The following is an 11,572-nucleotide window of genomic DNA, read 5'->3' on the forward strand; positions in this document are numbered from 1 at the left end:
AAGCTACTTATTGGGCTTTTTTCCCCTTGGTGCCCACTTCTTTCGCTTCCTTTTCTTCCTTTTGGAAGTCCCGCCGGGCTTTTGGTTAACGCCGTCCATCTTCTGCCGCTTGGCAAGTTTTCCCGCGCACTTCTCACTGATACAACCTGGCTGATAGTGGGTCAGGTAAACGTTAATCCCGCCGTTTTTAACCTCGACTTGGCTTACGAAAAACTGATCTTGAATCTGTGCGGTGTAAGCCCCCTGCTCCCTATGCCCACCCACCTTGACCGTTAGCCATTAACATTGCCGCCTTTCTCACCAGTCACCACTTGCCCAGCCACCTCGCCAATAAAACAGTAAGTCATGAGACTTCATTTTCCTGGAAACAACTTTTATTTCATTCTGATTGGATAATTATCGAGACCAAGAGAATGGGTTAGGTTTTGTGTCACATTTCTGTGGAGCTCAACATAAAAACAAATAATTGCACCATTGCGGAGGGCCCTTTTGCACTCAGGGGCCCCTGACAAACAGGTGAAACAGACTGTATAAAGCAAGCTAATTAGGCAATTTGATTTGTTTTGGGGGGGGGGTTCCCCTTTTTTGTCCCCAGTTGTATCAGGCCAATTACCCCAACTCCTTCGCTGCTCCACCCCCTCTGCTAACCCAGGGAGGGCTGCAGACTACCACATGCCTCCTCCAATACATGTGGAGTCACCAGCTGCTTCTTTTCACCTGACAGTGAGGAGTTTCACCAGGGGGACGTAGCGCGTGGGAGGATCACGCTGTTCCCCCCAGGGCCCCCTCCCCCTTGAACAGGCGCCCCGACCGACCAGAGGAGGCGCTAGTGCAGTGATCAGGACACATACCCACATCCGGCTTCCCACCCGCAGACACAGCCAATTGTGTCTGTAGGGACGCCCGACCAAGCTGGAGGTAACACGGGGATTTGAACCGGCGATCCCCATGTTAGTAGGCAACAGAATAGACCGCCACGCTACCGGGACGCCATATTTAGGCAATTTGAGAACAAGTAAAAGCCGTCTTGGCCTTTACATCATGGTTATTAACGTTTTGTATCGATTTGCCATTCTTCTGATCAACTCTTGTGGTTGCAGAGCGTCAAGCTTAGATCTCTTTCATTGATAGTTACCACCAGACAGGGTCTAGTTACCATCAGACAGAGTCTAGTTACCACCAGACAGGGTCTAGCTACCACCAGACAGGGTCTAGCTACCACCAGACAGGGTCTAGCTACCACCAGACAGGGTCTAGTTACCACCAGACAGGGTCTAGCTACCACCAGACAGGGTCTAGCTACCACCACACAGGGTCTAGTTACCACCAGACAGGGTCTAGCTACCACCAGGCAGGGTCTAGCTACCACCAGACAGGGTCTAGTTACCACCAGACAGGGTCTAGCTACCACCAGACAGGGTCTAGCTACCACCAGACAGGGTCTAGCTACCACCACACAGGATCTAGTTACCACCAGACAGGGTCTAGCTACCACCAGACAGGGTCTAGCTACCACCAGACAGGGTCTAGCTACCACCACACAGGGTCTAGTTACCACCAGACAGGGTCTAGCTACCACCAGACAGGGTCTAGTTACCACCAGACAGGGTCTAGCTACCACCGGACAGGGTCTAGCTACCACCAGACAGAGTCTAGCTACCACCAGACAGGGTCTAGCTACCACCACACAGGGTCTAGTTACCACCAGGCAGGGTCTAGCTACCACCAGGCAGGGTCTAGCTACCACCAGACAGGGTCTAGTTACCACCAGACAGGGTCTAGCTACCACCAGACAGGGTCTAGCTACCACCAGACAGGGTCTAGTTACCACCAGACAGGGTCTAGCTACCACCAGACAGGGTCTAGCTACCACCACACAGGGTTTAGTTACCACCAGACAGGGTCTAGCTACCACCAGACAGGGTCTAGCTACCACCAGACAGAGTCTAGCTACCACCAGACAGGGTCTAGCTACCACCACACAGGGTCTAGTTACCACCAGACAGGGTCTAGCTACCACCAGGCAGGGTCTAGCTACCACCAGACAGGGTCTAGTTACCACCAGACAGGGTCTAGCTACCACCAGACAGGGTCTAGCTACCACCAGACAGGGTCTAGCTACCACCACACAGGATCTAGTTACCACCAGACAGGGTCTAGCTACCACCAGACAGGGTCTAGCTACCACCAGACAGGGTCTAGCTACCACCAGACAGGGTCTAGCTACCACCAAACAGGGTCTAGTTACCACCAGACAGGGTCTAGCTACCACCAGACAGGGTCTAGTTACCACCAGACAGGGTCTAGCTACCACCAGACAGGGTCTAGCTACCACCACACAGGGTCTAGCTACCACCAGACAGGGTCTAGCTACCACCAGGCAGGGTCTAGCTACCACCAGACAGGGTCTAGCTACCACCAGACAGGGTCTAGCTACCACCAGACAGGGTCTAGCTACCACCAGACAGGGTCTAGTTACCACCAGACAGGGTCTAGCTACCACCAGACAGGGTCTAGCTACCACCAGACAGGGTCTAGCTACCACCAGACAGGGTCTAGTTACCTCCAGACAGGGTCTAGTTACCACCAGACAGGGTCTAGCTACCACCAGACAGGGTCTAGCTACCACCAGACAGGGTCTAGCTATGAAAGTCAACATATTTGGCGTGGTGATGAGTCCAGACTTACACCTCTCAATCACTTTTTGCCTAATGGCAATTAAACAAAAAAGCCAACTCAATCCGCTTGAAAACCACTAAGCCGAAATACCTGAAATCTTGTATGGAGTCCCCGGCCTAGCCCCGTATGGTCTCGGTCGGCACCTCTGTCTGTCAAGGGTTAACATCCTGCGGAGTCCAGCTGAGGATTAGGAAATGGAGGTTTAACTGCCTGTGCTAATAGTGGGTGTTTATCTCAATGCTTTGTTTTGTCACTCCCCGACTCGCTCTCATTTCCCAAAGCTGTCCCTGGAGCCTCGGCTCTTGTAATGGCTTAGTTTTCCTGAACGCCGCGGCAAGAAGCGAGAGGAATAACAAGATTCTCATTTAGACTCCGCACACGCTGCCCACCGTTACAAGTGTAATTGGCGGAGTTTTCGATGTGCTCCGGCGCTGAACGCACGTGCCGTCGGGGGTCGCGGGGTCGGCGCTCAGATCAGGTTGGCCTGTTTGTTGTGGGAGGTGGTGGCTCCATATTTGTGTATGAGCGGAGTGTGTGTTCTCGTGTGCGTGCATGTGTGTCAGCGAGATAAAACTTGTGCTCTTTCTCTAGCGCGCTCTCTCTCACTCCCCCCCCCCTCCCCCCGTCCTCTCTCCTCTTGAGTTTGGTCGTGGCTCCCCCGAGGCCCCTGTCGCAGTAATGGCCTGCTCCTGATTGCTCTGATACAGGTTAGGAATATTGGCTTTAATGATGTGTAAAATGAGCAAGCAGTGCCTGTGACATTTACAGATGGCACCGCCTTGGCCTGTTCTTCCCAACTGCTCGTTAATTCACGGGAACGGCGAGCACTTCTTTAAGTGACTGCCTGATGCATGCGCACAACAACAACACGCCACGCATCCTCCATACCAACACAAAAGCCTCGCCTTTCCGTGGGCTCTCTGCACCTACCGTCATTTCTGCATGCGTGGCCATGTGTGTAGACTCGGACACACACACACACACACACACACACACACACACACACACACACACACACACACACACTCACACACGGGTAAATGGAGTCCCCGAAGGCTGAGAATGGCTTCCTCAGTCCACTCTCGGACATTCTTCAAATCAACCTGCAGAGGAACTGTGATGGGCTCAGACCGGAGAGATGCCGTGCTGCTCCCTGCCATATAGACCACACAGCTGGGGTCACCGCCCAACCCCCAGAGGTGCCAATCTGGACGTCACCTTCACAGTACCACATCTGCCACACACACACACACACAGTCAACAATAGAGAGATTGTCCTTAAGTCACCCTCCCTCCTTCGGGTTCAGCCTCGATCCTCGGCTCAAATAACCATCTTTAGAAATGATAGTCTGACCTTTTGAAAAATTGTGTGTTACCAATACTCTAAAGTAGCTGCCATAAAGACCATCAAATAAAATAAAATGCCAGAAATCTAGAATATCTACGGTACGTAGTAACTGGGGTGCCACGGCGGCACAAGTGGTTAGCGCGGTCGCCTCACAGCAAGAAGGTCCTGGGTTCGAGCCCCGGGGTAGTCCAACCTTGGGGGTCGTCCCGGGTCGTCCTCTGTGTGGGGTTTGCATGTTCTCCCCGTGTCTGCGTGGGTTTCCTCCCACAGTCCAAAGACATGTAGGTCAGGTGACTCGGCCGTACTAAATTGTCCCTGTGTGTGTGTGTGTGTGATGGCCTGGCGGCCTGTCCTGGGTGTCTCCCTGCTTGCTGGCTGCTGGGACAGAGTCTCCAGCATCCCCGCGACCCTCCGAGCAGGGTAAGCAGTTCGGGTAATGGAGGGAATGGAAATAACACACTAGATGGAAACGTGACGAAGTGCTTTTGTTATTGCTATTACTTAACCCATCAAGTGGCAAAAGATCAGCATCTGGAGCTGAAGGGTTCTCCACCGGCTTTATGGGGCGTGTGAAATGGACAGGCGGTGTAGAAAACGCCTTCGCCCTTCTTTGCAACGCCATAACCATTGCACCCTAATGTCCTTTTTATTGTACCATGTTAATTAAGGCAAATCATATTTCCCTTATTCTTCACAGTTGGCTCCTCCATTGACCTTAATTGTGTTTCTTCGTGTCCGCCCACTGGCCCTAGCTATGTTAATTTAGCTCTAATTGGCAAGAAGGTGTTGATTGCATTGCTGGTGGATGGACGTGGTCAGGGGGTTATTGCTAGTGTTAATGTGACGGGGGGATCATCCCTCTGCTAGCCATGTGCAAACTAGCAGGGGCGCTAATGGTCCTTTCACGAGCTCATCATGACAGCTGCCGCTAACCTAGCACTGGTCCGAAGGCAGGCATGCCATGCTCACATCCTGTTGTCTCTAAGGGGGGGCGCTTTGACCCTTAGCGTAGTGCTCTTGTGGTGCAGAGTTACTCGGGCCTAGGCCGAGTGGGCTCCCAGTCTGTGAGTGGCATTAAAAAGCAGTATCAGTGTGCCGTGTTTTGTCTATCATGACAGTGGCGGTACCCCAGTGACAGGTTTCTTCGCCGCATTTGGAGTTGTGTGTCCTTAGTGAGTACAGTACGCCGTGTGCGTGCATTACTATGCATGGAGAATTAGATTTGTTTTCCCCCGTATACTCATCAGTTTAAGAGTTCAGCCATCCGTTGCTTTTTTAATCTCCATAATGAAAGTGTTTTAATGCCTCCAATTTGTCGCCTGATCAGCCAACAGAATAATTTGCTTTGTTCACGTTTTTAAAAAGATGAAATCACAAGTGTGACACCGTGTGAGTGTAAAGATTATCGCAGTTTACAATGCGGCGGTAAGTGTTTGTAAGTAGAAAGGTGCAGCTTGGCAACAAAATATTAAGGGTGTTATATATTTATTGTTCATTATCCAAACCACGTCGTCCTGCTCTCAGGGTCGCGGGGATGCTGGAGCCTATCCCAGCAGTCATTGGGCGACAGGCGGGGAGACACCCTGGACAGGCCGCCAGGCCTTCACACAGGGCCCACACACACACACATTCACACCTAGGGACAATTTTACGTTAATATTAATTAAGTTGATTAATTAGCTTGGGCAACAGTTCAGAGCTAATTTTGGTAAATGGTTAAAATGGCTGCAAAGGACTGAAAAGGCAAGTCTCTGAAGGTGGATTGTGCTTGTCGTTAGCTAGCAAGCTAGCAGTCCTTGTCTGTATTTTTGCTTTGTTTATAGATTAATGTTGTTGTAAAGTGTTATGATATATGTACATATATATATATATGACTGAAGTTAGTCAGAATGTGCAAATACTTAAAATAACTTTAGCTCGGTAGCTAACATGGCCAAAATTAGCATTATAAAAACATTTTTTAGCTTTCCTTAGCTAACGTAAATTATATATTTAAGTCAAGTCAAGTCACCTTTATTTGTATAGCCCAATATCAAAAATGACAAATTTGCCTCAAGGGGCTTTATAGCGACACAACATCCTGTCCTTAGACCCTCGCATCGGAACAATTCCCCAAAAAAAAACTTTAACAGGGAGAAAAGATTAAAAGAAAATGTAAAAAAGGAAAATATATTCAAAAAAATGTTAGCTGATAAAAAATAACGTGTACCTGTCACTCATATGAAAAAGAAAAATTCCTATTTCATTTTTCTTACCAGGTCATAGCCCGCCAAATTTGCCCATCGCTATCGATGACCGTGGCTGTAATCCTCCCTGGTGTCTGTAAAAGCTGCTCCCGCATCGGGACTTTTTCTCTCAGTCTAAATAAAGATGCTGCTGAGACGTTATCGATTCTCTGTGACCTGTGGTCAATACCACACACTAAATCAGATAATTGAAGTTGGTGTCGGGCTAATTGGATTATTGCTTTCCCCCTGAAGAGACGGCCCTCCACCGGAGCAGAGGGATGGCTACATTAGTAGCCTCTGTCACACATCTGTCATGTGACACCCCTGTCATAGCGCCGGCTCGTGGCCCCTATACCGAAGAGGTCGGATTGATTAGGAGTGTAAACTGTAATAATGGCTCTGATTAGACAGACTGCCGGGCCCTCTTGTCCCCATGAAAAAGCAATTATTTAATAACTCAGAGAGAGGATTTGCTTGAGTCATCTGGAATATTTCTCCCTACAAAAAAATGTCAGGCCTGGCAGGCCACTCCTACCTAAAACGACCATGGGCGGTCAAAATGACCGCCGGTTTTTAAACTTTATATTCTGTCAAGATAAATACCCAATTGAGATATTACTGCATCGCATATGTCAGTATGTCTGTTGGGAAACGACTGACACCAAAATTGACATTTTAACAACTATAATACTGTCTTTAAATAATTTAAACTTCAGAGAGTCGTGGTCGAACTAGAATAGCAAAATTGAAAAAGGGAAAATATTACCTGAAAAACAAAACAGAAAAGACATATTGCTAATCTAACAAACGTAACAAGGCCTATCAAACGTGAAATGTAAAAAAAAAGAACTGAAAATAAATATTAAAACAGTCCCAAACAACGACCGGAACTTAAAAACTACTAAAATGACCATGGCCCGTCAAAATGACCGCCACGGTTTATAAACTCTATATTATGTCAAGATAAATACCCAGTTGAGGTATTAATGCATTGCATATGTTAGTGTGTCTGTTAGGAAACGACTGACACCAAAATTAACATTTTAACAACTTTAATACTGTTTTTAAACAATTTAAAATGGCCGCTGTGCAACGCCTGTAAATCCTGCAGCGCCTCGGTGGTAGTCATGGTGTGTCTGTAACCAGACATGTTGGACATAATCACAAATCCAGTTTAGCCTATTTCTCTCCACTGGAGGACGCTAATGTGTTTCTAGGACAGAGCAACGAACTTCACGAAGGAAATGACGCGACCAACACACGTCATAAATAGCGACATGATGCACACGATGGCGTACAAATCACCCGCGGTCATTTTGACCGCTCACGGTCGTTTTGGATAGATCTTATATTTTTTTGTACAATTGATCTAAAACTCATTTTAATACAAAAATATGCAATTTTAGGAGCATCCAGGGACCGTCAGGTCTGTGTCTTTTTTTTTTCCACTTTGAAAATCCCCAAAAAACGGTCAAAATGACCGCCCTGGTCTTTCTAGTTAAATTAGATATTTTTCTGATCTCTTCGCTAACAAGCTATTCCTTACCCTCCATGTGTTCATTCATTCGTCTATGAATGAATATGAGAGCCATTGATTAACTGATTGGATTAAAAGACAATGAGCTGCTGGTCCCAGTACACGGTGGAGGTAAGATGTGATAAGAGAAACCATTTCCCCTGTGTTTACTCGCCTGCAGTCCTCCAAACATGGTTTATGTAAATTAGCTCACTATTTGCATAGATATAATTAGGTAATTACAAATCGTTTGGCTATGAGCTCAAGCATGTGCAGGGAGATGCTTTGTCGGGCACATTGTGGTGCAGGAAGGAGTTAATGAACAGCTTGACACCGAGCGGAGGTGATGTGACGTGTGTTCACACAGCACATGTTGTGCAAGACCTCCTGCCCAAGATGACAGGTGACATTTTCATAAAACTTACTTAATCGTGAACAGTGAGTCGCACTAACGGCAGTGTTCGGTCGGTTTCCGGCAGCATTTGATAAAAAAAAGCCATGATGGTTTCTGTCACGACACAACGAAAGAGAAAAGTGAACAAAGGATGAGATGGAAACTGATTTTAGGTTGATTTGTCTTTGATACGGGCAGGTCAGATAAACCAAAGATGAATGGCCAAATGTTTCTGTCTGTCTCTGTCTCTCTTTGTCTGTCTCTGTCTGTCTGTCTGTCTGTCTGTCTGTCTGTCTGTCTGTCTGTCTGTCTGTCTGTCTGTCTGTCTCTGTCTCTCTTTGTCTGTCTCTATCTATCTGTCTGTCTGTCTGTCTGTCTGTCTGTCTGTCTCTCTCTGTCTCTCTTTGTCTGTCTCTATCTATCTGTCTGTCTGTCTATCTGTCTGTCTGTCTGTCTGTCTGTGTTTCCCTGTCGCTCTGTGTCTCTCTCTGTCTCTCTTTGTCTGTCTGTCTGTCTGTCTGTCTGTCTGTCTGTCTGTCTGTCTGTCTGTCTGTCTGTCTGTCTATCTGTCTGTCTGTCTCTGTCTCTATCTGTCTGTCTGTGTCTCTCTTTGTCTGTCTCTATCTGTCTGTCTGTCTGTCTGTGTTTCCCTGTCTGTCTGTGTCTCTCTCTGTCTCTCTTTGTCTGTCTGTCTGTCTGTCTGTCTGTCTGTCTGTCTGTCTGTCTCCCTTTTTCTGTCTCTGTCTGTCTGTCTGTCTGTATCTGCCTCTCTTTGTCTGTCTGTCTCTCTGTCTGTGTTTCCCTGTCTGTCTGTGTCTGTCTGTGTCTGTCTCTCTGTTTGTCTGTCTGTCTCTCGATGTCTCTGTATGTCTCTGTCTTTGTGTCTCTGTCACTTTCTGTCTGTCTGTCTCTGTCTGGCTGTGTGTCTACTTACTTACGTGATGGACATTATTTTCAGTTGCACGTGGAGAAGGGTGGCCTTCTGTTCTTGGTTGGTTTCCCAATACATTTCTTTTGGGCTCAATCAGTTTCTTGCCTTTTCAGACCCAAATGGAAACTAAACAGAAGCACCTGAAGGACAAACCAGTTTGTCCCAAAGCGCTTTGCAAAACAGCCAATTAAAAGAGAGACAGTGTCAAACGGTACTATATTAGTGATTGTAAGTTAACACAATTTTAAAATTCAAGCCCCTAGGATCAGTTGAATTGCCAAGATGCTCACAAATAATATTCACTTTAAGCAAAAAGATTCAAAATCAAAATAAACTGAAATATCTGGAGACATTATTGATGCTGACCTATACAAAGTGTTGTCCATAAACCAAATATTAAATACTGGCATTAGTAAAAATGGCAACATGTAAAAAGGTTTCGTTGTCTCATTACCTGAAAAGACAAGATAGGATAATAAGATGCCTGATCAGCATCTTAATTCAGAGAGCAGAAATTATTTTTCGGAGGATGACTTTATTTTATCTTCAACTGGATACCAAGTTAGTGGGAAAATTGTGACCCATTGTTGAATAACAGGATACACCGGGTAAATAATCTGACAGATTAAAGTAATATTACATTTGTACAGACTCAAATAATGATTCAACAAATAAGAAACAATTACAAAATAAACTAAAACAATCAGATCTCCAATTAAGATGCTTACCAATAGCAATAACAGTGTTATCTTTGGAAAACAAACGGGTTCGAAGCTCCTGGAAATACATTTACACACTCGTCTGGTGTCAGACAGCAGCACAATCGAGCGAGAGACTCGGCACACTGGTTTGACTCCTAAATACTCACCAAAATGGCGTTTACCTACAACTAAAAACCGATGAACTGCAATGCTACGCTTTGGTAGAGGATAAAATGAATTGTAATTCAAGTTTAACCAACTCTAAGTTAATGCGCTGATAAAGATTTCTGCCATCACTTTCCAGCACAATCCTTAATTTACTAGCTACCCCCCTCCCCCCAGATTGAGGCAGCACAAATGGTTAATAACATTGGAGTGTGGTCCAGCTGTTGTTATATAGTTTCATGTGGCAAACCTCCAAAAGGACACGTGGACCCCACGTGACAGTGCCTGAAGGCCGGTATACCACTGTGCGCATTTGGGCCGTCTCAGACGAACGTGGCGATATCTTTGGTCGTGGCTCCAGGACGGCGGTCCTACGTCGCACTGTGAGACAGGTTCAAAGAACGGCCGTTATTGCGGTCTTGCAGACCGAAGATAACCCGGGACAGAAGTCTGACAGTTTAACGTGTTCACACCAAACGCGAAGAGATCACATAGAAAGCCGATGAAAGATGCGAATAGACGCGAAGTCGCGCGTGTATTCGCGCCGGGCGACGCGAATAACGTGGCGCGAATACGCGATTGATCCCGCGGTCAAACTCGCGAGAGTATAGCGAGGCGAAATTCGCTTCGCGTTCGGTGGGAACGCGACATAAGAAATTTAGGATGACCGCCTCACAATGTGACCGATGCTACGACCTACGTCTGCTAACCGACCAATAGAAATGCGGCACGAGCCGCTCTGGCGGCCGAGCGGAATAACCCGCCGTTCTTGCAGCCCGCTCGTCATGTGGCTGGGAGGTTCGTATCCCAGACTCGCCGTAACCGGTCACGGCCAGAGCGTCCACGGGGTCAGGGCCTTCATTAGGCCAACCCTTACCCTAGGGATAGTGGGTGTAGATCGGTGTAGTGTTCGGGGACTCGTCGTTCTCCAGCGACCCCTCTGGCGCTTGCAGCCAAGCGACCGTAAGCATTCTCCCTACGCCTCCTTGGCGGCCTGAAGGTGATGCAATCTATGCGAGGCTTCCGCGGGAAAAATAGAGCAGCCGACACGGGTTTGAAGGAAGCTGGTGTTACGCCTATCTCCTTCCTGTGGAAACGTGAGCCAGGGGAGTTATTCGACAAGATTTCCGGGCCATATGCCATTGGGTTAATCGGGTGGGATAAGGGGAAAAACTAGAAATACATTTATATTAAAAAAAGAAATGCAGCACGAAATGACGCAGTGATCAACGCGACGCACAATCTTTGCTGGCGCTAAGCACAAACAAACAGACTGTTAGCATCCGTGACCCAAATGCGATGGATTCAACAAAGCGAGCTGCGGCGACTATTGAAGGGACTCGAGTCCTGCTTGGCGTCGCGTTGCTCTACCGGCGGCGTAGACTGACTGTCGCGCGCTGAAGCAGCCACGCACGCTGATGACGTTTTTATGAACTCGCGTCGTAGCCTGCGATTCAGTAGGTGTCATCGTACAGTCTACATTGATGTCGTACCCAATGTATTAGATCCATATCGCACAGTGGGGCTTGCAGTAAACTTATAGGAGCGCTGAAATCACACAGTCTGTAGGAGCCAAACTTCACTTTGCCTCGCCTCCTTCTCCATTCCTA

The sequence above is a fragment of the Lampris incognitus genome, chromosome 14, assembly GCF_029633865.1.
Source record: "Lampris incognitus isolate fLamInc1 chromosome 14, fLamInc1.hap2, whole genome shotgun sequence".
NCBI classification, from domain to species: Eukaryota; Metazoa; Chordata; class Actinopteri; order Lampriformes; family Lampridae; genus Lampris; species Lampris incognitus.